Below are 24,259 nucleotides of genomic sequence, written 5' to 3'. Positions count from 1 at the left end.
ACGCGGCCGGCCAGCCGCGGAGTATGCACCACCCCGGTACCCTGGGGTCACGAAAGTGAAGCAGCAGTCGTACTTGGAATCGAGGACGGGCCCACTTGTGGAGTCCATACAGGACTTGATTGTGTGCTTCCCGGACCACACTTCCCAGAATGCACAGTCTCATTTGAGCCTCCCATCGGTGGGTGTGTTATATTTAAAATGGGGAAGTGGGTCGGCGGTTGTGCACACCGCTTCCGTTAAAGCCCCTGAAGAGAAGCATATGGAGCTTCAAAAAGTGTCGGGCAGATCCCGTACGGAGCGGCATCTACGAGTGGATCCCCGTCCTCACCTATACATAAACCAAGCTGCTGTTCGCGTGCTACTCAAAGGTAGACACCTCCGAGCATTGAGATATATATATATATATATATATATATATATATATATATATATATATATATATATATATATATATATATATATATATATATATATATATATATATATATATATATATATACACACACATACCCAGTGCAACAATGTTTGTTGGCGCCCCCAATGACCACGTCTGCCGCGGATTCCCTCACTACCACCCTTTAACAGTGCCCCTGAAGTCTCCCTCTCAGATGCATTTACTTAGTTTTAAAGAGCTGCCACCACTCATACCGGTGTAGGGTGCCAAAGCACTTTACAACACACACTCTACACAGAGACAATCAATAATAGTTGTATAAATTAGTGTATAGGAAATGTTACATAAGACAGAGAACTACAAGGTGTAGGAGTCATATGCCATTCATATAGGTAGACAGTATAGTTTAAGAGTGCTTGGTCTGGAGCAGCACAAACTCTGAATTTTGAACATAATACCATGATTGGGTATTCTCTTTATTAATAAGATTTGGTTTCTGTTCAAATGTTCCCGATTTCCAACATTAGGATGATGAAAGACTGGGTAAATAATCATAGCGCTCAACTCTATACCTTGCAGTTTGGGTGCAGCTCTTTTATGACAGTTTATAGCTCACTGTTCTATATTAGGATTATAATTTATACACTGCAAGTAACAAAAGGATCTCTCAGACAAAGGCAGTAACCAACTGACCTAGTTACATTATATGCATTTTGCGATCAACATGGTACATGCTCTTTGCAGCAGTCTTGTTAACCCTCTGTGCTATCTTGCCATGAGTCAAAACATCCACCAGACAAACCTCCGATCTTTCTCTAAGATGAATAATAATCACTGGAGTTATCTTGACATTAATGTTGTTGCCTGAACCTTTCTGGAGGCCAGGAAAACAGCAGCAGGTGCTTTTCAAACCAAAATACAATTGCAAATAGGACACCCCACCTGAAGTCAGCGCCCTGTGCGGTTGCACCGCCCTAGAGCCGGCTGATATTTCAGGTTCGATTTTGTGACATACGGCAGACTCAGTACTGGTTTAAGAAGAGCCAAGAGGAATCATTCATAAGAGAACTGATTTGTTTTCCTTAACCCTGGCCACAATGGTTTTCACTTACCTGAGTGTACTTATAGATCCCTGTTAAAGTAGTGAGCGTAAAAGAAGTCGGTGATGACAAGTGCCCAACAAATGCCACCAATTGTTCCTTTTGTCTACAGTTGTAATTTGGAACATTTACACTTTTCCCAGATATAAGCTGAAGTCCAGACTGTATCACAGAACTGTGACTTGGACAAGCGTCACATATATCAAATCCAAGGGTAAGATTTGGTAAAATGTTATTGTTTTTGTTGATCTCTTCAACTGCAAATCCAAACGCCAGGAGATGTCTCAAGAATCGAAAATTGTAGCTGCAGAAAAAGGATTCATTACTGGTCACAGCTCTAGTATTGTCACAAGTACTGCTATTTAACCAAATAAATTGTGAGTGAGACTTTTCAGAAAGTGGTTACTTTCTTCTAAGATCAAAAATGAAAAGTAATGACTGTACCATACAGTGAATCTCAGTTATTCTTCAGCTGAAAATATTCAGTTCATCTGTTCATATTAACTGCATGTGTATCAATCACATTTATAGGTCTGGCTGTAGGCAGCTTTTAGCTGTTCTAAGACTCTTTAGTTACCAATTCTTTAGAATGTATAAACAGTTTGGTTTGGATGCAACCAGAGTAGTATTTTTCCCTTGCCTCATGATTTTAGCAGTTTAAGAATCTCATTCTACCTCTAAAAAAGTGTTTGCATTGTATGCTTAAAGGACTGTTTTACTTCTAGAATGTATGTTTATGCATCACATATTTGCCACTATCAATTGCTTATTTCAGACATACAACATCCCTAACATGACAGATACCACCACCAATACCACCACTATCAATGGCACCACCTATGCTACCATCACCATCAATACTAATACCACCAATGACACCACCATACCACCACCAGCAGCACAACACTAACAATACCACTAATATGACATCACAACCAAGACCATCAATACCATACCATACCACCTCCAAAATCCCTACCAATAATCTCACCACCACCAATGGATTGTCAAAACCACCAAAGCAACGACCAATTCAACAACTAATAGCAATTCCACCACCACTGTCATCAAACCCACTATCAATATTACCAATTCCACCACCATAATGCCAATACCACCACCAATTCCACACCACCACCAATACCATTACAACCAATACCACCAACAATGCCACTAAAATCACCAATCCCACCACCAACATCACAAGACCACTCCATGAAGCAAGGCCAAGAGGCCTGGCTTTAATGTGCTATCTCCTGGAAATAACATTTCCACATGCTATATTTGCATATTTTGTCATTAAGGGTTTTAAAAGCTGTTTTGTTTATGTTCTGTTGTTTTCACTCCTTGCCCTTTCCCACTACCTTAGTAACAAAAACGTAGTTTCAGGTTGTTGGAAAGTGGATTATTAGTAGTGGTAAATATTTAACTGCCACAGACAATAAGGTAACTAACACAATATAGGGCTCAGAATAGGTCTTAGAAACGTATTGCCATGCTCAACCCTTGGTAGCTTTTCTGCGACCAGACAGGGTTAACTTAACAGACAGGTATGTAAAGCATAACAAAAACAATTCAGTAAATAATGAAGACTCAATGCACAATAAAAATCCAACACCAATTTATAAACATAGGAAATATTTGTATTTTTTAAATGACACCAAGATTAACAAAATCCAATGTCGGGAACCAGAGATATGACATTTTAAAGATTAAGCACTTTCTAGCGCTTAGAAACTAGTAGTGCCACTTCTGGATATTTGGTCGCCTATGATGGGACAAAGTCAAAGTTTGAGGCCGACTGTGATGCAGCCCTGGTTGGATACACTATGCGGGAGGCACGGTCAAGAATTTACCTTCACACTTAGAAACGTTTCTGGAGGACTTCTCACTAGTTGTCATGCAGCCTCCTCCAGCAGGCCGCATGCAGTGAGGGTTCACCGAATTACCTTTCTGTGGGAGTCCGGTCACCCTCGGGAGTGTTCCCAAGTTTCTGGAACTTCTTTTTGAAGTACTTGTTGAGGGTCCATAGTGTCTAAAACACAATCCAAGGGTCTGGAATCTCAAAGATGGTCCTTGAAAGGTTGGGACTATTTGTCAGGAATAACTTAGTGATTGCCACCGACCAAGAGCCTAAAACCAGTAAGTGGTATAAAGTCAAGAATAATCCACGCTGGAGAAAGCAATTACCTTTTACCTGATTTCTCTTAAGTCATCTCCTGAAGCTATTTGGCTGGTGAAGGTTCGCGGTGTTCCAACATGGCAACCGAATGAAAGACTAACTCGGCTTACGTTCCACGCTTCTGCTCTTTCTGGCTTTTCCAGGTTTGTCCGCTCAGGTGCGAGCCTCACTCTGTGCACTTCAACTGTAGTTCTACAGAGTGAAGCAGTGTCTCATTAATGCACCTGTCCCTTGACAGGAATTTTCGAAAATAACTACTCATCTTTTTTGGGTTACGCATACTTTTTGTAGGTTAGTGTGCACACCGAGGGCTTTATCTCCTGTTTGAAATTTTGCCAGTGAAGTCCATTCTTTGAAGAAGATCGTTCCCTTCTGGGAGAATACCAACAGTCATCTTCTGTGAGAACTGTCAGTGAATTGCAACTCTATCTTCGTAGCTATTTTCAAGTAAGGTTTTCTAACCTATATTCACCATTTGACACGGTGCTTGATGAAGAAAGAAACATTTTCAGGAATTCTCTTCTACTCATCTACAAGAGAGAGTTTCTTTCCAGAGCACTTGAAATGATTCTTGTCTACCAGCATCACACGAGAATGAAGTTATTGTCTAATAGGTTCTAGGTATTAGAGAAACATATGATGTTTTTAGTAATATGTTACTGAATAATATGAGAAAAAGGTATTGTGTTTATGTATGTTATCTTTTCTAGATACCAGTCATCAGTGGTGTCACGAAACGTGAGGGGGCCCCCCTGCAGGGTACGTGGAGGGGTCCCCTCCAGACTCAATCTGGAGCTCTCTGGCCAAAGTGTGGTGCAGAGGGGGCCCCCAAGAGTATGGGACCCTCTACACCGTGGGGGCTGCGGGGGACTGTGTTACGACCCTGTCAGTCATCAGCATAACGTCCAATATAGAAAGAAGATATTCTAAAGACATAGAGGACGTAGTTGAAGACTGTGCAAGGAACCAAGGCAGTCTCTCTCTTTCTTCTCCCATTTCCTCTTCCCCCTGTTGTGTGCTGGCAGGCGTGAATTCTTCCTGTCAGTAAACTTCGGAGGGCATCGGAGAAATACTCTTCTACTTCTTTGGAACTGGTTGGCATAAGGTCAGTCTGACAGATTAAGTGCTGTAACTCATTCCAACCGGGCAGAATGGCTGAGGGTTTGGTTTAAAGGGCTTAGCTACAGTATTAGAGACAATGCAAAGGCAATTAAATCAAATTAAATCAAATAGAAGAAAATAAGACATACGGGCAAAAAAACTGTTATCTCATACACACCTACCCCAGGATTATACACACAGATTATCCCGTAGTTCCATTAGCCCAACCAGAACGCTTCTGTGGAGATCCCCACAAGACTCAGATTTATTTGACCCAATACTCATTACATTTGAAGAAAATAAATCAATGGTGGATGTCGTACTGTCTTTTCTGACCGGTGATGCAGCTGCATGGTCTATGCCCCTGATTTCTCGGAATGATCCTATACTTTATGATTTTGAAAGATTTATGTTCCTTTGAAATTTTGATAGAAGAGCAGTCACTCAAGACTCTGATAACAAATTTCTAGAGCTACGTCAAGGGAACAGAGATCTGATCTCATATCTGGCTCAGTTCCACAAATTGGTGGTAGAAACAAACTGACCAGAGTCAAAGAGAGAAGCATTCTTTTACAGAGGCTTGAAGGATGAATTAAAGGATTAATTGGTGCAAATACTGAATAGACCCACCGAAATTTCAGGACTCATAGACCTGGTTTTGCAGATGGATTAAAGATTAAATGAGCGTAAGACAGAGAAGAGAAGACATTTTCGTCCTCTTTCTCCACGTTTTGACAGAATTAAATCTGAAATTACTAAACCAATTGAACCCAATGTGGGTGAAGAACCAATGCATATTGGAAGTATTAGAGGCCCATTATCCAAGGAAGAGACGGAGAAGCGAAGATTAGGAAATCTCTGCATGTACTGTGGAAATGCTCGGCATTTCATAAGAGAGTGTCAAAAGAAACCAAAGTCAAATCTACCTTTAAAAGAGAAACCCCATCAGTAAAAGGAGTTGCTCTGATGGGTGTGTAGAAACAAAAGACAACTCCTGATTCTCACCAGGTAGCTAACACACTGCAAGCAGCAGCTCCTCATCCCACTGTTTCTTTTACTGTAAGATTTAATGAAGGAAAAATCGGAGAGGTCCCTGTTATGATAAACTCCGGAGCCACTGGAAAGATTTGCGATATCAAGTATGCAAGAGAGATAGGCATTCACCCTACCAAGAAGAACATTTTTGAAGTTGTCCGGCCAGTTGATGGAACAAGTTTATCCTCTGGTCCCATTACCGAAGAAACTGACTTAATTGAACTCTCTGGCCTTAATGGTCATTGTGAAGAAATTAAATTCATTCTGATCGATGCTCCACAATTTCAGCTAATTCTAGGATTGCCTTGGCTTACGGAACACAACACAACCATAGATTGGGAAAAAAGAACAGTGAAGATGAGTTCAAATAATTGTCAAGAGAATTGTTTTGAAAAAAAACTCAGAGGGAGCAATGTGAGCCACAAACTAACCTTTTAGCCCAGATTTCTCAAATGATCGATTCAGTAGTCACCACAGGCATTCCAAGGGAATACCAAGAATTTAAAGATGTCTTCAGCAAGACAGCAGCAGATAAACTTCTACCTCACAGACCGTATGACTGCAAGATTGATTTGGAGCCAGGAACAATATTACCATGCTGTAATATTTATGCTCTGACTGAAGCAGAAAACCAATATTAAAGGAATACTTGGATCAATACCTAGCAAATGGATTTATTTGACCCTCCGATTCTCCAGTATTATCTCCTTTGTTCTTTGTTCCAAAGAAGAATGGGGAACTTAGAGCTTGCATTGATTACAGAGCATTAAATCAGGCCACCATCAGAAATCGATATCAATTTCCGCTAATCGCAGTCTTGTTGGATCAAGTGAATAGCGCCAACTTATTTACCAAGTTGGATCTTCGTGGAGCCTATCATTTGATTAGTTGCCGAAGGAGACGGGTGGAAGATCGCCTTTCCATGCTCGATTTGGTCTCTTTGAATACCAAGTGATGCCCTATGGATTATGTAATGCTCTAGTGGCTTTTCAACATTTTGTCAACAATGTTTTGAGAGAATTTTTAGATAGGGTGGCAGTGGTTTATATCGATGATATCTTGATCTATTCAGAAAATGAGACTGATCATGTACACTACATCAAGGCCATTCTTCAGAGATTGAGGAAGCACCAATTATGTATAAAATTAGAGAAATGTGGCTTTCATGTGGAAGAGGTTCAATTCTTGGGATTTGTCCTCTCTCCCAAAGGAAAATCTATAGACCCATCTAAAATTCAAGTGATTCTGAATTGGCCATCTCCAAATTTGGGGAAGGAAGAACAGAGCTTTATTGGATTTGCCAATTTCTATCGATGTTTCATCAATGGTTTTTCCCAAAAGGTTGTGCCCTTAACCCACCTTTTGAAGAAAGGGGTAACCTTTTTATGGACCCCTGAGGCATAAGAGGGCTTTATTTTCTGAAAGAAGCCTCCACCATAGCTCCAATTTTGTTTTATCCAAATCCTGAAGAACCCTTCTATGTAGAAGCCAACGCTTCTGATCAAGCTATTAGTGGAATCTTATCTCAATGACACCAAACCACAGGCCAACTACATCCAGTGGCATTTCGTTCTCGGAACCTGACACTCCCGGAACTTAATGACCCCATTGCAGATAAAGAATTGTTAGCTGTGAAAAATGCATTTCAGGACGGGAGACATTATCTTTTGGGAGTCAGACATGTGGTAACTGTGTTCACGGACCATAAGAACTTGCAGTATTTGAAATCTGCCAAGACATTAACACCCAAGCAATTGAGATGGTCTCCGTATTTTGTTTGAGGACTTCATTTTTGTGATTACCTATTGACCAGGTTCTTCTAATGGAAAGGTGGATGCTCTTTCCAGATTAAGTTCTGAAGCCAACTCAGAAAAGACAGATATCTCACAAATTATTCCAAGAGATACATTTGTTAGAGCCACTGAGTATTCAATGATCGAACTTGGAATTCAGGAATCCTTATCAACTGCTGCAATTAAAAGATAGGCAGAAGAAGATTCAGAAATAGAAATAAGAAATAACCTACCTTATTTCAAGGAAGCCTTGTATTTACCAACAACCAAATTATAGGAATTGGCTATTCAAACCCTACATGCCGTTCCTTTGGCTGGACACAAGGGAATCAAAAACACCATAGAGTTAATCAAGAGGTATTTTTGGTGGCCCGAAATGAACCATCAGAGCAGACAGCATGTTCAAAAGTGTGAGAAATGTGTGAAAGGAAAGCTAACCTGACAAGCTCCTCAGGGTCTGTTACAGCCACTACCCTCTTCCCCTTATCCCTGGCACACAGTCTCCAGGGATCTAATTGTTGACCTCCCATACAGTAAAGGGTTTAACACCATTCTAGTTTTTGTGGCTACCTTTTCTAAAATGAGCCACTTTATTCCCTTAAAGGCAATGTCCTGAGCACCAGGTTGGCACAGTTGATAACTCAACATGTAGTTTGACTCCATGTGATACCAGTGGTTGTGATCTCACATAGAGAAACCCAGTTTGTGTCTCGTTTCTGGAGGTCTTTCATGTTTCACTTAGGGTTGACTCTAGATATTCTACCAGTTATCATCCAGAGACAGATGGGGAGAAGGTAAGGGTAAATCAGGAGCCTGAGCAATACCTACACCTATACTTGCAGGTCCATTTCCCCTTGGGATTGGTCTGACCACCACAGCATCTTCTTTTATATTAACCCGGTGGTGTCCCTGAGGAAGGCTCAACCGAAGAAGTTGAAGATATGGAAAAGGGACCGTAGACATATCAATATAGCTGCTCTAGCAACCCAATGTAAATCTGCCTTTTCCTCTCAGATGACATGTCAGAGGTTAATTTACTCACAAACTTTTACAACTCTACCATCTCAAGTATCATGGATTCCATTGTACCACTCCAACAAAAAAAATGCTTCAACAAAAATCTCAAACCATGGTTCAATGACAACCTAAATTCTGGGCGACGCAACCTAAGGGCAATTGAACGATTCAGGAGATCCACACCATCCTCAGATCTGCTAAAAGTCCTAAGAACAGTAAGGAGTACTTATAACAAACAAATCAAGAGCGCCAAGTCCGACTATTTCAGATCCCAATTCAATCAAGCCTCTAATCGCCCCCAAAAACTTTTTGAAATTGTTAAACAACAATCGGTGGAACCTCCCAATTGCCCTCATCCAGAATTCAGCCCACCCTCTAGTAAAGTTCTGGCTGCTTTCTTTACTGAGAACTCAAGACTCATCAATATCAAACTGGACTCTAAGAAGGCTTCTTTATCATCCTATTGGTTTGCGCACCCTCCGGCCCTCTTAGATCAGCTTGAACCAACTAGTCAGAATGCCAAGAACAATGCCTCATGGGGCACCTTTACTCCCTTCAGCGAAAGTGACATTAACAAGATTCTTCAGAGTATCAACCCATCCAATCATTTTAGCGACCCGTTACTAAGTGTGGGCCTAAAATTCATTCCGCTCGCGGAATTTGCGGATTTTCTGCAATTTCGCGATCCACAAATCTCGCGTAATTGCGGAAAAATCCGCAAATCCGCGAGCGGGACAAATTTTTCATGAAGCAGCACTTACAGGGTTACATCAGGTGCCCAAGTTAAAGCTAATTTCTTTGTAACCATTTACAAAATGGTTACAAAGAAATTAACTTCAACTTGGGCACCTGCTGTAATCCTGTAAGTGCTTCCTGAGCGGTGCCTCGTTGCTTACTTGCAACTTATCTCTGACCCTGCTCTGACCCTCGAAGCAGGGTCAGAGAATAGTTACAAGTATGGCAACGAGGCTCCTGTCACAAAAATTAAACCTCAACAGGAAGCACTTACAGATATAAATAAAGCAGGTACCCAAGTTCAAGCTCAAATTCAGTAACGTTTTAATCAGCCCAAAACATTAGTGAGCACAGTCGCGGCTGGGAAAGTGTGCTTAACCCCGTCTCTGCCGTAGAAAATTAGCTGTAATACTTCGGGGAGGTCTTTGCATCCATGAGTTTCTCTAGCGTGATCCCCGTGTGGCTGTGGCCAGGAGACTGCTTTCTCCTCCTCACCTGCTGCCCTGCTCGCTCTCTGACCCATACACAAGAGGCATGTGAACAAGCATAGAAGCCCCGCCAGATTGGCCCCACACACCACACACTAGCGATATCAAACGTCTTCCCGCCCTTGCCCCACTATAATGGGCTGCTCACTTGAGGGACATTGGCGCCTTTTGGCGCGGCGGCAAAGTTACAGGCACACATGGTCACTGGGGAAAAATCATCTGGCCCTTCGAGCGTGATCCCTGTGTGGCTGTGACCAGGAGGCTGCTTCCTCCTCCTCACCTGCTGGCCTGCTCGCTCTCTGACCCATACACAAGAGGCATGTGAACACGCATAGAAGCCCGCCCGTTTGGCCCCGCACACCGCACACTAGTGGTATGAAACGTCTTCTTGCCCTTTCCCAACTATGATGGGCAGCTCACTCAAGGGAGCTCGGCGCCTTTTGGCGCGGCGGCAAAGTTACAGGCACACATGGTCACTGGGGACAAATCATCTGGCCCTTCGAGCGTGATCCCTGTGTGGCTATGATCAGGAGGCGTCTTTCTCCTCCTCACCTGCTGCCCTGCTCGCTCTCTGACCCATACACAAGAGGCATGTGAACACGCATAGAAGCCCTGCCCGTTTAGCCCCGCACATCGCACACTAGCGGTATGAAACGTCTTCCCGCCCTTTCCCAACTATGATGGGCAACTCACTCAAGGGACCTCGGCGCCTTTTGGTGCGGCGGCAAAGTTACAGGCACACATGGTCACTGGGGACAAATCATCTGGCCCTTTAGCAGCTGCAGTGTAGGAAAAGCATTATACATTTAACCAACGAGGTAGCACTTACTGAATAGCCAGTAGAAAGTACTCCAGTTGAGTATGGTGCAATCGCAAAGAAATCCGCGATTTCATGGGAAAATTCGCGAATTCGCAGATTTTTTTGCGATTTCAGGTCGCAGATCCGCAAAATTCGCCCATACTTACCCGTTACCACCTTCTGTCTATAAAGAAATCAAGGAGGTCGTCACCCCCCTTTGGACAAAGATTATGAATGCTTCACTGACTCAAGGTTCGATCCCTGATTGCCTAAAAGCAGCTCAGGTTTCACCTAGACTAAAAAAAACGAATGCTGATAGTACCGACCTTAACAACTTCCGCCCTATCCCCAACATCACTACTCTGGTCATACTCCTTGAAAAATGCATCCAATCACAACTTTGCACTCACATTGAGAATTTCCAACTCCTAAACCAGCTCCAATCTGGCTTTCAGAGTGGACATAGCACTGAATCAGCTCTCATTCACGTTATGGATGACATTTTAAAAATGCTCGACCAAAATGAATCTTGCCTCCTAATCCTCCTTGACCTCTCCTCTGCGTTTGACACTGTAAATCAAGACAACCTTTTTTCTATCTTGAAGCACAGGATGAGCCTCTCTGGTCTGGTGTTGCAATGATTCTCGTCCTTCCTCCATCACAAATCCCAAAGAATAAAGGTGAACCACTCTCTATCCCATCCCACGCCAGTTTCCATGGGGGTCCCACAAGGGTTCGCCTTAGCTCCCATACTCTTCAACGTATTCTTGAACCAATAGCTCATGTACTAAATTCAATGAATATTCTCTTCCATATGTATGCTGATGCCACGCAACCCTACCTGAAAATATTATATCACTCAACACTACCCTCATGAATACTCAAAACTGGCTAACCGAGAACCATCTCCTACTCAATACATCCAAAACCGAATTCCTGCTAATTTTTCCTCCAAATCATACCCTCAAAATAGACCGCTGGATAAACCAACTCACTGCCTTCAACTGCTCCCCCACATTACTGATTCAGCCAAATCTCTCCGAATCACCATGGACAAACATTTAAATATGAAGAATCATATTAGCAAGGCATGCAAGGGAGCGAATTACCAGATGAGATTACTCAGGAATCTCAAACCTTTCCTTCCATAAGCTGACTTCAAGCAGGTCGTCCAAGCGCTGGTTTTGCCGAGGCTAAACTATGGCAGTACTACGCTCTGTGGCCTCCCTAAATATACCTTGGCCCCACTGAGGGCTGCATTGAATGCTGCGGCCAGACTGACCAAGGGCACAAAAAGGAATGCGCACATTTCCCCAGTCTTAAAATCTCTACATTGGCTGCCTCTTGAAGCTAGAATACAGCTAAACAATGCCTGCCTGTCTCACAATCAATCATAGCATTTTTAAAGCGCACTACATACCTGTGAGGGTCTCAAGGTGCTAGGGGGGAGCTGCTACTGTTTGAAGAGCCAGGTCTTGAGAAGTCTCCTGAAGGTTAGAAGGTCTTCGGTCTGCCGTAGGCAGATAGGGAGGATGTTCCATGTCTTGGCGGCGAGGTGGGAGAATGATCTGGTGCCGTCGGTCACCCTTTGGATGAGGGGGGCGGTGGCGAGGGCGTGGTCTGCGGAGTGGAGCTGGCGGGTGGGGGTGTAGAGGCTGAGTCGGCTGTTGAGGTATGCTGGTCCGGTGTTGTGGAGTACCTTGTGTGCCTGGGTGAGGAGTTTGAAGGTTATCCTCTTGTTGATGGGGAGCCAGTGCAGGTCTCTCAAGCGGGGTGTGATGTGGCTGTGGCGAGGGATGTCGAGGATCAGGCGTGCGGAAGCGTTCTGGATGCGTTGGAGCCTTTTCAGGAGTTTGGCCGGAGCTCCTGCGTAGAGTGCGTTTCCGTAGTCCAGTCTACTGCTGATGAGGGCCTTCTTGTTTCGGTGGGGATCCACTTGAAGATCCTGCAAAGCATGAGGAGGTTTTTGAAGCAGGAGGATGAGATGGCATTGACCTGCTTCGTCATGGAGAGGGTGCGTGCGTGGTTGGTGGCTGTAGGGGGTGCTCCTAGTGCAGTCGGCAACCAGGAGTCGTCCCAGGCCGACGGGTGGATCCGAGGATGAGGACCTCCGTCTTGTCCGAGTTCAGCTTCAGTCGGCTGTTTCTCATCCAGTCGGAAACTGCTTTCATTCCTTCATGGAGGCTGGTTTTGGCGGTGTGGGAGTCTTTGGTGAGGGAGAGGATCAGCTGGGTGTCGTCGGCGTAGGAGATGATGTTGAGGTTGTGCTGTCGTGCGAAGTGGGCAAGCGGTGCTACGTAGACGTTGAACAATGTTGGGCTGAGGGATGAGCCTTGGGGTATGCCGCAGATGATCTTGGTGGTTTCGGAGCGGAAGGGGTGAGGCGGACACTCTGTGTTCTGCCGGAGAGGAAGGAGGTGGTCCAGTCCACGGCCTTCTCTTGGATTCCGGCGTCATAGGGGCGTGTTCGTAGTGTGCTGTGGCAGACCGTGTCGAAGGCGGCTGATAGGTCCAGGAGGATGAGGGCCGTAGTTTCTCCATTGTCAAGCAGGGTCCTGATGTCATCGGTGGCGGCAATGAGGGCAGTTTCGGTGCTGTGGTTGCTGCGGAACCCGGACTGGGATGGGTCCAGGACGCTGTTCTCCTCAAGGAAGTTGGTCAGTTGTTTGTTGACGGCCTTTTCGATGAACTTCGCCGGGAACGGGAGCAGGGAGATGGGTGGGAAGTTCTTGAGGTCCTTGGGGTCCGCCTTGGGTTTCTTGAGTAAGGCGTTGATCTCTGCGTGCTTCCAACTCTCCGGGAAGGTCGCTGTTTCGAAGGAGATGTTGATGGTTTTCTGGAGATGGGGTTCGATGGTGCTGCTGGCTTTGTTGAAGATGTGGTATGGGCAGGGGTCTTCCGGGGATCCGGAGTGGATGGTGTCCATGATCTTGATGGTGTTGTCGTCCTTGATGTTGGTCCAGGCGAGCAGGAGGCGGTTGGTGCAGGTGGTGGTCCTGGGGTCGGGGGTCTCAGCTGTTGCCGAGGTGGTGGCGGCGTCAAAGCTGTTGTTCATGTCTGCGATCTTGCAATGGAAGAAGGTGGCCAGCGAGTCGCACAGGTCTTGTGACGGTGGGATGTCATTGGTGTTGGAGCTGGGGTTGAAGAGTTCCTTCATGATGTTGAAGAGCTCCTTGCAGTTGTGTGCGTTGTTGTCTAGGCGGTCTTTGAAGGAGGTCCTTTTGGCGAATCTGATGAGGTGGTGGTGTCTGCGACTGGCGTTCTTGTGGGCTCTGTAGCAATCCAGTGTTTGTTCATGGATCCAGTTTTTCTCGAGTTTTCGGCAGGTTCACTTGGAGGCCTGGAAGTCTTCGGTGAACCAGCTGGCTCTCATGCTGGTGTGGGTGTTGGAGGGCTACTTGAGCGGGGCGAGGGTGCTGGAGCCGTCATTGAGAAAAACCACCACTGGGTCTGGGCTCCCAACGGCACAGCTTGCCACAAGCTTGTAATAAACAGAATAAGTGCACGTGCCGCTACCAAATTATCCTGACATCTTTTAGTCAAAACATACGACAGAAACGCTATGTTTTCTGGATTGAATTCCAATTGTTTTATTTGCTTTTTATTTTGTTCAATGCTCTTCTATTTGATATTATACTTTATAAAATTGGCATTTGTTGAAAAGACCTTATGTTCACAACAGAAAAACATAATCCCATTCCTATTTCAAAAAAACATTCCTATTTGCAAAAGACAATAATACATTCCAAAAGTTTCTTCATTCGAACCATCAATCATCCGTCAATCATACCAATACAAAAAAATACAGACAAAACAAAAAATACATCAATTGTTAAATGAGTACTAGAATCAAAGTATTCACAAGCAAAGCCAGTAATTATTTCTTGTACTAAACACAAGTCTATTTTATCTAGATACTATCATTTTTTTTCAATTTTTAGGCTTTTTGACAGTCTACGCGTTTCGAACTCGCGTCAATTGGGAGTTCTCATCAAGACCAAAATCTGTAATAAAGAAAAGAAACCTTTCTTTACAACATGAATTACTAATGTCTGTCTGCTACCCTGCCCACTACTACTAGCCTCCAAATCTTACCTCTCGCTCTTTAGAGTGCAGAGGAAGTTGTGTTGTCCGCGACGTCCAACCACAATCTGGTATGGAAGAAAATCAAAGTCATAACCCACTTCTAGCCGTGTCACACAAGTCTCTAGTCAGACGCACACATATCATCACTTATTTAGAGATGGATGTTAATGTCCTACTTTCTGTATGCACTGCATGGCTCTCAACACCCTGGATGGAGAAAGAGCCCAGTCAGTCATGACTAACTTGTGATTTCAGGTAACTATGTATCTGCGTTTGCAGCGATTGCATGGCAGTTCTTACCTTGGGGTGGAGTTCAGGCTGGTTGAAAACAATACTTTGGTCCCTCCGCCGGCGGTATCTGTAATATAATCGTGTTGGAATTGGGTTAGGGAGAGTGTCCTTCAAGCTTAAAAAAGGAAGGCACAACTATTTAGTTTGTTCGTAGCCGCTTACTTTCACAGGACGGGGCACACTGCGGCATACAAGGTCACTGTCGTCCCTTCACGAACGATGCGTCTCAATCGCATTCACTTCCGGGTCCGCAAAGGATCATGGGAAGTGTAGTGCGGTCGGCGTGGGGTCTTTATACATTGATCCGTGGTGCTGCACAGCCATCGTGAGGAGCTAATCGGTGCATGTCTCCTGCCTTTTTAATGTATGGTGCCAGTTTGTTTAAATAAAGTCCATAGAGTAACAATGTTTTTGGGGACAATTCGTGTTCTTAATTGAAATTGTTCGTATCATGACGCAACTTGTTCCAAAGGCATGATGGGAAATGTGGTTTCCTCATATATCTGTGGCAGTCCTTAGGCTGTATTTCACGTCAAATAACCCTTTCATTGTGTAATATATTGGCATCACATGGCTGGTTTGTATGTCACGTGATCTTTTGAATGGACTACTACTTGATTAATCTGCCCCCAAGCGCTTGGGGATTCTATGCCTATGCTTGCTGATCAAAGATCCTGCTTCTCTGCGGGGGGTCCGTTTATCATATATTGAAAAGAGCATGTGGATTTGGACCTGTGGTTTTGGCAATCTTGGGTGGGCGGACTCAACATGAGAATGTAACCAGTTGAATTTTTTGGGATGTCAGTATTACAATTTAAACATTTCAGACAGTTTGTTTAGTCCTAGTATTGCAGTGTTAGATTTCACTATTAGCATGGCTTCCCTTCTTGACCATTGGTGCGGTCCTTGCGGGTGATCTTGTAGCCTTCCGGGATGGATATGGTGATGTCGGGTGCCGAGGAGGGGTTCAGCCAGGTCTCCGTCAGGAAGGCGACCTCTGGGGCGTTGGTGTCGAGTAGGTCCCAAAGTTCGACGGCATGTTTGCGGGCGGAGCGGGTGTTGAGCAGGATGCATCTGAGGAAGTTGGGTTCTTCGGTAGGTGGGTTGGCGGGCCGGATGCTGGTGAAGCTGCAGTTTCGGCAGGGGAAGGGTCCTTGGGTGCGCTTCGGGGCGGCCAGGCAGCAGGTGCGTGATTGTCTGGCGTTGAGTGTGTGGAGGTTGCAGGAGTCGTAGCAGAGGCGGTTGTAGTGGTGTTCGCAAGGACCAGGGGTCCTGGCACTGGCACGGACAGGCGCAGATGGACTTGCCTTAGGCGCCAGCTGGGAGGCGGGAGCGAGGCGGCGAATGGGATTGCGGGGGGGCGGAGACGCAGCAGTGGGTAAAGCAGGGCGGGGTTTACAGAAGGCAAAGGAGGGCACAAAGCGTAACAAGCATTTACAATGCAATGGTCTCTGCATTGTTAAAGTTAGAGCTATTGGCATTGCTCATGACATTATTTTTATTTATGTTTTTGTTTTCAACACATATAAATAAATGGCATTGTCATTTACAATGCCAATAGCTTAATCTCTCGCAAATGCAAGACCTATTGCATTTGCACCCACACACAGAGCCACACACACAAAGCCACCCACAAACACATACAGAGCCAACCACACAGAGCCACCTACACAGAGCCACCCACACAGAGCCACCCACACAGAGCCACCCACACAGAGTCTTTCACATAGAGCCACCCACACACACACAGAGCCACCCACACAGAGCCACCTACACACACACAGAGCCACCCTGACACAGACCCACCTACACACACACAGAGCCACCCTCACACAGACCCACCTACAAAAAAAGCTACCCACACAGAGCCACACACAGAGCCCAACACACACACAGAGCCACACACACACACACACACACACACACACAGACAGAGCCACACACACACACAGACAGAGCCACACACAGACAGAGCCACACACACACACACACACACAAATACACGTCAGGACGCCTCTGCGTTTCCTCAGTGATAACACAAAAGATAGGGTTTTAAGTATACAGGATGTGTGGGTGCTCAAGCAATATTTAAGTGATAGGTATTTAGCATAGGTAATGGTGCCAGCACGGAGGGGAGACCAGATCACATCTATAAATTGGAACACAAAGTCCTGCACACTCAAAGAAAGTAAAAACAACAATGTGACAATAAACAAAATCGAAAAGAAATCTGTCCAACGTCGGTTCCTGGAGTTTTATGTATTTCTCCTTTTTATTAGGTCATCAGAACATGGATAATTTACAGCCAGCCGACACGTGTTTCATTGTAGGACTGTACATACACAGTTACTACAACTCTTCAGGGCTGGAAAAGATACAAAAAGGATGACCTAAGTGGCAGGCCTGCTAAAAACGTCATAAGAACTGATATACCTCAGCATTTCCTCAGGCCTCCTCCCGGCTGCAGCACAAGGCCCCGTTTAGCTGTGAAGAGTTAAAGGTTCACGTTCTTTTGAAGGCCGCCTTCTGCTTATTTTTTAAATTATGGTTGTAATTATTTTTACAACTTGCAGGATTTTAAAGCGTTTAAACCTCACAGTTGTGGGGCGCATGGAAAGGAGGATTATTGCAAATTTCAGAGTTTTCACAAGGCAGTGTGAGCGTTTTGCTGTCTGCTCATCAGTGAGGGAGACATAAGGTCTACCTGGTATGTTAGATGTCAGGGTTTTCAGGGCTTCTACTTGCGGCCATGAAATAACACATGCCCTTATTATAGAAACCACAATACACCTGTGATGGCATGTTTTTAAACAAATTTAAGCTATTGGCATTGTAAATGACAATGTGTTAAATTTATGTTTAAAAAAACAAAACTTAACTAAAAGGCATTGTCATTTACAATGCCAATAGCCGAAACTGGTGTAAATACGAGACCTGTTGCATTGCAAATGCTGGTTGTTACTTTTTGTCCTGGCACTCCACTAAGAATGTTTATTTTTTTTAACGGCTTCCCTGACAATGCTTTATGGGTGACTCATGCTTCCCTGCACTCGGCAGATAATTACTGTGCAAGTTGGGAGCTCTGCAGGAGGCACAGTGATTAGAGCTGCCTTAAAAGTTTCCAGAGGTGTCAGAAGCAGACCTGCTGGCTGAGACACACTTGGTTACTCAGGGAGTCTGTTTCAATTTCTGCAATATTTCCTCCGCCAGCCTGTTAATTTATAAATGCATGAAGACAAGGAGGAAGGTAAGATTCTTCTTGTTTCTAATGCTATGGCCGGCTCTGCCCCACCCCCTCTTCCAATGTCTAGCCCATGGCTTACAAAACAAACAGGAAGAATCTTACCTGCCCCCGGTCTTCATGCATTTATAAATTAACAGGCTGGCGGAAGAAATGTTGCAAAAATGAAACAGACTCTCTGAGTAACCAAGGGGGGTCTAAGCCAGCAGGTCTGCTTCTGACGCCTCTGGAAAGGATTAACAGGATGGGGCTGCTTTCAGCTGCATGATATCTCCCAGAATACAGAAGACCACGTCCCTGGCTCCACCCCGCCCCCTCCTCCAATGGCCCCTCCGGCAGAGCCCAACTGAGGAGCAGAGTGTTTGAAAGTAAACATTGCTTTATTGCTCGCCAGGTCTGTGCTGCGGTCGCCTTCATAAACATTATATTTTAAAACTTCAGACGAAAGGGGGATATTTTTCTAAGAAGCGGAGAGGGGCTGATTAATGCTCTATTCCCTCAGACAGACTTTTGCAGCATGAGCAATAAATCACCCTCCTTCCAAAAAGACAAAGCTTGGGCGATAGCTGCCCTGTAACCGAGGATGGAATTTTAAAAGAAATGTAACATTTTAAGAAATCCCTGTGGTTTTTGTATTACCTGGTCAGTGTTTTCCTTGGGATCAGGCCTCGCGTTTGGAAAACTGAGGCACGCTATCACTCCTTCTTATAAACCTTGTTAAGGGCAGCCATATTCTTCATAATGGGCCTTTCTGTGAGCCGATTTCCTCGTAATTGATGGATTATGAGCTCCCTCAGAGAAGTATTAGGGAGACAGACCTCACCTGCGAAGGTTTGTTTCAATTAAATGGGCCGGAGATGAAAGTCAGGGGTTGGTGAAAGATATAATCAAAAGCGAAAGCATAGCGCGTTATGTAATTTGACCCACGAGGAAAGGAATGCTCCCACCCTGCGCGCTTCTCACTCCCGAAAGCCAAAGGCTGCAGGAGTGAACATTTGACAGCAAGCATTGGCCGCGAGACGGTATCGGGGGGGGAGAAGCGGGAGTTCTGTGTGCGCAGCTTTTGTAGTTGATTTATAGCAGTTGCTACCATGAGCAATGTGAGTGATGTGAACGGCGGCTGGAGCCGGAGCCGCCAAGCGTTTCTTGGTGCGGCGAGGAGCCACTGGGCGTTTCGCTTTGCAGCCGGAGCCGCTGGACATTTTCCTCGCGGCCGGTGCCGCTGGGCAATTCTTGGTGCGGCCAGGGCCGCCAGGCGGTTCTGGGTGTGGGCAAAGCCACAAAGCATTTCTTGGCGCAGCGGGGGTGCATCTAATTTTTCAGTCCAGAATAAATCAACTATTTTAATCCCATATTTTGTCAAAACATATTTAGAAAAGATTCACATAATTGAAAACATTGCTTACTTCACTCCACACTTACTCACAACAACAATTCTTGCATTCAATTCAATCATTCAACCATACATACAAACTATACAAAACATAGAATCAATTTACATCAGTTGTTACAAAAATTTATTTACAACCATAATTACACGAAACAGCATAGGAAATAATTTCAGTTTTTCAAACAGATTTTGTTTTAGAACAACACTCCTAATGCTGTATGAGAACGGTCTACGCGTTTCGAAAACCCTTTCTTCAAGGGAATTCTCGTCAGGACCACGTAGCTGTGAATGGAAAGACAGGCATGAGTGAGTCTGGTAGAAGACCACCCCTGTATCACTTCTAGGTAAAAGAAAGGGGAACCTAGTCCTACCTCAAAGATGCTCGATTTCTTTAAGTGTGGGCTCTGAAACAAACACAAGAACAGCCCAACTTAGTGTCAGATATCAATTAGCTCTTCTATATACAAATCTATTTACAAACGAACTCTCAAAAAGACCAAAGTCAGATATTCTCACATTCGCCGCTTTCAAACAGCTTTTATCTCATAGGAAGTGGAATGTGAAGTCTGTGTGATGAAGGATCGTGTGTCAATAGAAGCGAACTATGGCTGCGGCAAGAGTAATAAATACAAGAATGCAAAACAGGAGGAGAAAAAGGAAAAGCGCCTTACTTTTAATGTGGCGTGTTTAATGATCCAACAAAGGATGAGGGAGGGCGGGCGAAGTTTTGCACCTGTTAAAACCAAGAGAAATGGCGTTAGCTCGAAGTTGTACAGCGTCCTGTGTTAAAAAGCTGTGAATGGCCTCAGCCCATTAATGTTCTTACCAGCGTTGCTCAATAAATGGGGCTCTTCATTTGCTCACGCCGTCTTCCTCCGTGTCTCATTTCGGAAGACTGACAACGCCATAGCCGCGATTCTGTTTTCTACGTTGCACGTACTATTACTTCCTAGTTGAAGCTGTTCTGGGAATTGAATTTTAAGAACAGCTGATTTTCTCTTAAATGCTGCAATCTCCGACAGTGTGGTATGTCGGAACGGAACTAGGTTGGATAAAGTTGTTTGGTGTAAAAAATGGCGAACGTGTTAATTTTTGCTGACTTGGTTGCTTTGGGACTGCTGTTTTTGGATTTGAGCTATTTAGTACGGGCTACAAAGCTTGAGTACTCTCCCATAGTCTACTGGGTATAGTTGCCATGGAGGCCCGTGCTGACCGAAGCCTTGGCCGGGGGATGGGACTCCAAAGGACACCTGACGTGTTATTGTTCAAGGCGTATAGGTGACGGGTACATCATGTAGATCACGCCTATAGCCGATATATTTCCAAGATTTAATTCAAGCCATCTATGGCTGTATTGAATTTGATGATTAGCATCGCTTCACTACGGGACAATTTCTCTTCGATATCTCCGCCTCGGGGGTCTCTCTCAATTTTTGCAATTACAGTCCATTTTAAATCATTCAAGGTGTGATTGTTAGTCCGCCAATGATTTCCAGCGGTGCAGTGATCACATTGTTTTTTATTCGCGATTTATGTTGAATGATTCGGCATCTGACCTCTTGATTTGTCTTCCCAATATATAATTTTTCACATGGGCATTTTATGCCATAGATCACATATCGTGATTTGCAGTTTAAAAACTTCTCGTGTTTCCAAAACACCTGTTTGTGTTGGAAAAGTAACCCTTCTTCTGTACTCGGGCAGCAGATACATGAACCACACTTATGGTGCCCTTGTATAGGTGGCAACCCCAGAAGTGAATACACTGTTGGATATTTTTTCTTTATTGCTGCCCGTACTAGGTGGTTTGCTACACATTGATCTTTTTTGAACGCGAAAAGCGGTTTTTCTTTGAGAGACTCGTCGACATTTTCAACTAGATGCCAGTTCTGTAGTATTGTTTTTTTCAGCTGATTAGAGTTTGAACAAAATATTGATACACATACCACTCTGTTGAGTGATGGGTTTTCTCTTTTTTCTAAAAGCGTATCTCTGGGGACCCACCAGGCTCTCTTCAATGTCCTTTTGAGGAGTTTTTTCGGGTAGCCTCTAGCTAGTAGATTCTCAGTGAGATAGTTGCATGTAGAACATACTCGTCTTTGAAGTGGCAATTTCTTTTTATTTGGAGGTATTGACCAAACAACAAGTTTACTCTTAAGTTGCGCCGGTGATTGCTTTGGAAGTGAAGTGCTTTGTTCCGATTGGTCTTCTTCTTAAAGAGGGTAGTGACTAAACCCTCTTCCGTTGGATAAACTTCTACATCCAAAAATGCCATTTTTATTTTCGAGTAGTTCAGACTGAATTTTATCTCTTGTGTTCTGGAATTCAGCCAATCGTGGAATTTTTTAAGATCTTCCTCATTCCCCTTCCACGTCATAAGAACATCGTCGATATATCGACTCCAACTTGAGATTTGCTCTCCGAATGGGTTGTTGTGATAAATAAATCTCTCCTCGTAGAGTGCCATAAAAAGAACCGCCAGTTCTGGTGCAAACGGACAACCCATTGCTACTCCACTCGTTTGGAAAAAGAATTCTCCATTGAAATTGAAATAGTTCTTCTTCAATGCGAATGATGCTAACTCCATTATAAATTCTGTTGGAACTCTGGTTGGTTTTTCTCTTTCTTCGAGGAAATATTGGATGGCATCTAGTCCGTTGTTTTGGGGAATTTGAGTATACAACGACGTCACGTCTAAGGTGACTAATAGATCCTGATTTTCCTCAAAGGGGATTGTTGGAAGTTTGTTAATAAAGTCCGTCGTGTCTCTTAAGAATGATTTCACTTTAGGGAGGAATGGCTTTAAAAAGAAATCTATATAACAAGGGAAAATGCCTAAACTGATCAGTTTAGGCATTTTCCCTTGTTATATAGATAGAAGTGCTCAGCCTAACTGATTAGAGCCAACTCTTCGTTGCTAATACATTTAAAAAGAAATCAACAAATTTTGATACTGGTTCCAATAGCGACTCACAGCCAGAGACTATTGGTCTCTTGGGCAATGTATTTGCGTCCTTATGAATTTTTGGAAGAACATAAAATAGTGGTGTCATTGGATTTTTACATTTTAGATATTCCTGTTCTTTTTTGCCAATGACTCCATCTTCTAATCCTTTGTCTAGGATCAAGTTCAGTTCTTGTTGTAAGTCCGTAGTAGGATCTTTTATAATTTTTCTGTAGCATCTGATGTTATTTAGTTGGTTCATCACTTCTAAAGTGTATTTTTCTGTATCCCAAATCACAAATGACCCGCCTTTGTCGGCCTGTTTTATTGTGACTGGCGTATCTTTTTTGAGGTTCTCCCGTGCACTCCTTTCTGATTGTGAGATAATAAATTTAGTTCATTTTCTTTTTTGTTCCATCTGGGTGATTGCTAAAAGAATCGTTTTTTCAGATGTAAGAATTTCTTTAGCTACTTTGTTTGCTGGTGGACAAAATAGAGACTTTTTGTCTAGGCCTGTGACTTCAATTGGCGGGTTGTATGTAGTTTGGGAGAAGAATGATCTTAGATTAAGTTTTCTACAAAATTCGAGTGCCTCCGTCTTAAGTCTGACGAAATTAGTATGTCTCACAGGGACGATAGAGAGTCCTTTTTCCAAGATACTAGTTTCAGCTGGAGTAAGAATTTTGTTTGATAAGTTGAAAATTGGTGACACTACCAATTTTTGTAGTTCTGCCTCCGCGTCGACATTTCCCATGGTTGGTTGTATCGGGGACGTCCTCGAGTTTGTTGCTGGCCTCGCCCTAAAAAAGGCGATGAATATGGACCAGGTTTCTGTTGAAACGATCCTCTTGTATTTGTATTTCTTCTCTGATTACTTCCTTCACTTTCGCTGCCACTAGAAGATGACGAAGTATCGGAGAATGTAATGAACTTATTATTAGATCTACCTTGGTATTCCACTAAATATTTTCTTGAGTCAGGTCGTGAATAGAACTCTGGTTGCAAATATGGATATATTTTCTCTAGATTGAAATTCTTTTTATCTTTTTGGAACTGATTTTCTTTTTGGTTTATGGCGAAATCCTTAAATTCCAAGATATCTTTTTCTACTTTCTCCAGTAATGTTTTGGCATCCGTAATCAATTGATTTTGTTGGAATTCAGCTTCCGAGGTTTTATTTCCTCAATTTGTTCTATAGAAATCCTTTGAGCTGTCTCCACCGTTAAGACCATAAGGTCTCGGCTGCACTTGGTCTCGATGTAACTATATCCCTTTTTGTAGATGGGGTCCTCCGTAAAAATAACGGGAACGTTTTTAATTTGTAGTTCTCCTGGGATCGTGCCAGCTCTTAAGTGCTGGAGTAAAAAGAGTCCATGCAGGCCCGTTCTGATTTGTTTTTTCTTTAGTCTTAATAGTTTATCTGTTTCGTTTTAATTTCTTGCTGACGAATTTAAAGTAGTTGAAGTAAACAAAGGTGGTGCCTCTAACAGCTTTTTTATGTGTCCCTCACTGTAAGCGTATGTTTGATTCTCTGACATACTGTACACAATTTCACACTAAAAACACAAATATTTCTTGTCACAAGCGTACTTACTTCACGAAAACAACCTACTTCTACCGCTCCACTCGAGGGCTTAGAATACCTCGCAGAAACCCTTCTGCT

This window comes from Lissotriton helveticus, chromosome 10 (genome assembly GCF_964261635.1).
Source record: "Lissotriton helveticus chromosome 10, aLisHel1.1, whole genome shotgun sequence".
Taxonomy (NCBI): Eukaryota; Metazoa; Chordata; class Amphibia; order Caudata; family Salamandridae; genus Lissotriton; species Lissotriton helveticus.
The sequence above is the reverse complement of the archived record's forward strand: the minus strand, read 5'-3'. Positions refer to the sequence as shown.